This window comes from Gossypium arboreum, chromosome 6 (genome assembly GCF_025698485.1).
Source record: "Gossypium arboreum isolate Shixiya-1 chromosome 6, ASM2569848v2, whole genome shotgun sequence".
Taxonomy (NCBI): domain Eukaryota; kingdom Viridiplantae; phylum Streptophyta; class Magnoliopsida; order Malvales; family Malvaceae; genus Gossypium; species Gossypium arboreum.
Genome location: NC_069075.1, coordinates 102371326 through 102376945, shown reverse-complemented (window position 1 = coordinate 102376945; position 5620 = coordinate 102371326).

The following is a 5620-nucleotide window of genomic DNA, read 5'->3' as shown; positions in this document are numbered from 1 at the left end:
TGTATAATTGTGTTGTGAGCCCGGTAATGCTCCTTAACCCTATTTTGGTGTTGAATATGGGTGAGGGGTGTTACACATCTCATATCAATCTCATACACAATCACATCTTTCTTTTACCTGTTGAACCATTCGGAATACTATCGAATACTCAAAAATTTTGCACACTAAGTGTCAATATCATGGCCTGAAGCCAACTCAATCTCATATCACATATACTGCTCATATTAGAGCTATCAACGGGCTTGCTCACACAAGCTGTCAGTCAAGACGTAGCTACACGGTTTTGCTCACACAAGTTGTCAAGTATCCACAATACATGCCGATATACTCAACCACCGGTAGGACGTACCAGACCAGCATCCAGACCACATAATCACATTAATCCCCTAATGACATGTCACTGGTATCCAAATCTATTCCTAAGGTTCAACCGGATTTCAAATGTCGAATCATCATAGAGTCATTGTCCAACAAGTCTAAAGTCTCGTATTCACAGTTTATGCAATATCAAAACATTTTAAATATATCAATAATGAAATTTATCACATACGAACTTACCTCCAATGTAAAAATGGCTAAACGAGTCAATTATTTCGTAACCTTGTTCTTTCCTCAATCTAAGTCTGTATTTCACTTTTCTTGATCTATATGTAATCAAAATCAACTTATTTAATTATCTCTCTATTCAATTTAGTCCAAAATTCACGTTAAAGCACATTTGAACTTTTGCCCTAATATTTTAATAATTTTACAATTTAGTCCTTAGGCTCGTAAAATAAAAATTCATTCAATTTTATCATAACCCAAGCCTAGTTGAATATTTATCATGCTTATAGTAGCCCAAAATTTTCATTTATTTCACATTTTAACCCCAAAATTTACACATTTCACAATTTAATCCCTAATTTGCATTTTCACTAAAAATTACTTAACAAAACTTGTATAACTATCATAAAACATTCAAAATCTATCATTAAACATAAAAGTACTCATGTATTCATCAATAGAAACATTTAAAATCTTTAATAATTTAGCAAAATAGTCCCTGGGCTAGCTAGACCTAGCTGCAACGATATAAAAAACGTAGAAATCATTAAAAACAAGACAAAAAAAAGGACTTACAATTAAAGCATGAAGTGGCCGAATGTTAAAACCCTAAATATGGCTTTCTTTCTTCTTTAAAATCGGCAAGATTGAAGATGAATAAAAATTTTATGGCTTTGTTTTATTTTAATTTACTTACTAATTATCATTTACCATATTAACCATAATATTAAACCGTTAAAAACACTTCATTTATGCCCAAAATTGTCCACTCACAATTAAAATGGTCTAATTACCACTTAAGAACCTTAATTTTAAGGTTCTATAGCTATTAGACACTTTTAATTAATAGAACTCCATTTTTACACTTTACGTGATTTCGTCCTTTTTATCAAATTGACTAGCCAAACGATAAAATTTCTAAACAAAATTTTCACATAATCATTCAATCATGCTGCAAACATTAAAATAATAATAAAATAAATATTTTGACCTCAAATTTGTGGTTCCAAAACCACTGTTCTGATTTGCCTAAAAATGGGTTGTTATAAGTGATGTCACGACATCGGGTTTCTTGGTTTCTTGCTGTTGGCCGCGGTGTTGTGACATAGGGTTACCGTGTTGTGACACCAACTTTTTTTTCCCAAATTTTCAATTTTCAGGGTGCCTCAGGTGTGTGTTAGCCTATTTTGATCTTCTTAAAAAAATTTAGTTACTTGGTCAGCAAAATATACAATTTTATACAGTTAGTTAAAGTTACATAAAATGGTCAGGTCTTGCAGTCAAACTTGTCCTTCAGCTTGGCTAGTATGCACTTGGGCACTTTCTACAATTTTTTTCTGGATGTATTGGTCCAACACCCATCATGCCATTCTATTCTTCTACATTTATCCCTCTTTCAAAAGTTTCCATTTTGGCATGCACTAATCACTGACAATTCTTTCCGCAGATTGTAACCATGAATCACTTGTAGAATTAAGGAATATCACAACCTTTTGAGATTTCATTTATAGTCTTTATTTTGTAAAAGGTTTGGGGGTTGCTGTTCATATTTGTTATGCATAAAGTGCTTAGATAATTCTTCTAACAAAAATTGTATTATAGAAATTTCCTTGTATGTCTCAATTAGTGCACCATTTCGTACGATATAACTTGGGTCCCGGTTCGAGGTACCTTCAAGTTTTTCTACGGGTAGTATTACCATTCTATCAATTGTTTTTTTGTAGTAATCGAGTGTTTCATGGTTTCTTTTTCCCTATCTCCATGCTTACCAGTGGTATTGTTCGAATGATGCTTGCCATGTGGTCATAAGTCCTATTGATGTATATTTTTTTTTATCTTTATCAACATCTGGAAAAGCCCCAAGTCGTTACACTTTTGGGGCGTCTAATTAAGGATTAAGGTCTTACAAAAAAATTTCAAGTTGAATGTATCCCTCAAAAGTGCATGCTTATCCTTGCTCTTTTTCATAGGTCTTTTAGACTTTGGGCAATCTTCCACTAGATTGGCAGTGAAAATCATTAGCTCCAATTATTGGTGTAGATCCACAATGTACTGATCTTGCACGCTGTCTCTGTTGAGAGAATCTAACATTGTTGGATAGGTGAGTTCAACTCCTGATTGATTTTTGTGTCCACTCACTAGTTCCTCAACCGGTTCTATAATTTCTTAGGATGTTATTTCTTCTAACTCGTCTTGATGTTCTGCCATACTCAGGGTTAACTGGTTGTTCGAGAGCTCCCTTTCACCACGAGCGTTTATAGTTAAATTCTCCTCCTTGTTTGATTTTCGGTCTTGCTTATACTAATACACCTTCATATTTGTATTGATGCTAATGTCATCATCTTGTAAGGGAATGGGAATTTCTTCTTGAAATTGACTTAAATCGAGCATCTATAGTCACTGGTTCTCCTGAATATCCCATTCCTTGTAGACCCTTTCTTCATAAATATGACTATCGTAATTAAGTGCTTATCCAACCACATATAATCAAAATTATCCATTGTTTATGCTACAGGTATCTTGGACGAGAGTGCATACTTAAGTTCCTTAAAGATCAAAAACGTAGCTACAATCTAGATATTTCCTAATTATTCTATTAATATGTAAAAATTAAAATCAATATAGTGTCGTTCCCTCTCCTGCAACAGTGCCAAAAACTTGACTGCCTTCGAATGTAACAATGTCTAGAGTAGAATTCATGCACAAAAGATGTGAAAAGCAGTATCCACAAGTATACTGAGTAGGTTGTAATATAGTTACAACGGAGTAGGTAAGTACTCTGAGGATCGTACCCAAGGAAGGCGAGCACTAAATTAATTCTAATAAATAAACATATATACATCTAATTAGTACGTTTAATTTGATTATAGTACGAAGTGTAACACCCCAAACCTAGCCTAGACGTTATGGCCGAATCTGTGATGTCACATTGGAGTGCTTTTCCATTACAAATTGCGTGTAAATTTTTTCTACATAAAACTTCTTTAGGTTCTTACCAAGGCTTAGGATGTCTGGTTCATTGTGAAAACTCAAGTTGTCTTATCAAATTATTAGTTATATTATTTTGTTATTAAACTTTGAAACAGTGTTTGTTCCAGAAGCTTTGAAAATGTGATGCGTAACCGTGGTGTTTTCAGAAAAACATTTGTTTTTATTTTCTTGAAGATCTGAAAGCTACTACTGCCAGGTTAAAATTCAAGTAACCAAAATCCCACATTTAAAATAAAATAAAATTAAAGAGGGCTTATTACATAATGAAGACCCAAAATAAAATCTTAATCATAATATTAAAAGAAACCTTGTTGAGTGGCCACCTCTGAGTACTTCGTCGCACCGATCTGTCTAGGCCTGGGGATTTCTTGCATAGTAACAGATGGGTGAGCCTATTAAAACTCAGTGTGTGGAATCCCATATTAGCAAAAAGTTAGAGAAAATATAATTTGGGCCTATGCCCTTTCAGTTTCAGTTAGGGCCTTAACCCCTCTTCCAGTAGCAGTAGTAGTCTAGGCCTAAGCCCAGTTCAGTAATAGTGGCAGTCTGGGGCTTAGCCCATCTCAGTACAGTATGCAAACAAAGAATCCTACCAAATCCATCCGCGACACACCATCTTCATACCAGCGCTACACACCATGTGGGGGATAAAATCAACCCACCCAACCCTACACACCAAGTCGTACCAGTTGCATTAACACCCCAAACCCAGCCCAGACGTTAAGTTTGGCTCGAATCTGGCATGTCACATTAAAGTGTTTTTCGAAAACCATGTTTCCATTAAAAACCCTTCTTAATAATTAAAAACTTATACCCTTTTTAAACCTTGTTAGAAAACCTCAGCTAAATAACATTCTTAACAACTTTGTAAAAATCTTGGTAGTTGCGAAAGCTTAATTTAAAAACAATTGCGGATACGTGATGTTTTGAACAACAGTAGTTGCTTTGGAAAACTGTGTTCTAATACTAGCAATTATAAGAACAATAAATAAAATTCCAAATTTGAAATCCAGAAAATTACAACGGCTTTACTACAACCCACATAAAACATTTAAAAGTAATAATCAAAACTATAAAATAAACAGTGTGTGTGGCTTCCTCCGAGCCCCTCGCAGCTCCGATCCGTCTAAGGCTAGAAATTACCTAAAAGGTTAATAAACGGGGTGAGTTTACGAAAACTCAGTGTGAAATCCCCTACTATAAAAAGGAATAGTCAGTCATATAAAAGAATTAAAAGTCTGGCCCCAGCCTTACTTACAGTTTCAGTATCAATTGCGCCTTAGCCCACTATAACAGATAGTACCAAATGGGCCTTAGCCCATTACAGAATAAGAAACATTATCAGAACTAGAATCAAAATGAGAATCAGAATTAGAATCAGGTGACAGAATCAGAATTAGAATCAGAAGCAGAATTGGGTGACAGAATTAGAATCAAAATTAGTATCAGGTAACAGAATCAAAATCAGAATATGAATGCAATCCCAACCCAATCTAGCCGTATACACCCCCGTTCCAACCTTACACCATGTGGGGAGACTACTCGACCCACCCAACTGCTACACACCACAGAAATTGTAGCGAGGCTACCAAATATTGTGACGAAGTCACCAGATACAGATATTATGGCTAGGCTACCAGAACATATATATATATATATATATATATATATATATATATATATGTGTGGCGAAGCCACCAGATTGCAACGAGGCTGCCAGATATTGTGACGCAGTCACCAAAACAGATATATGTGGCGAGGCCACCAGATTGCAGCGAGGCTGCCAGAACGCTTCCTCCATCAATATAACTCGTATCCCATGCAACAGATATACATGTCATAGCATAGAACATACAGAATCAGAATATCATGCCCATATTTGAATCAAACAGTCACAGTCAAGTCATTCATATCACCAACATATATTCATAATCAAATCCACAACCACACAAATCCAAGTCACCACTTGCCCACAAGGGCAAAACAATCATTTAACACCCTAGGGGTAAAATGGTAATTTTATAAATCGAGGGTAAAATAGTAATTTTGTAAATCGAGGGTAAAGCAGTAATTCTATAAATTG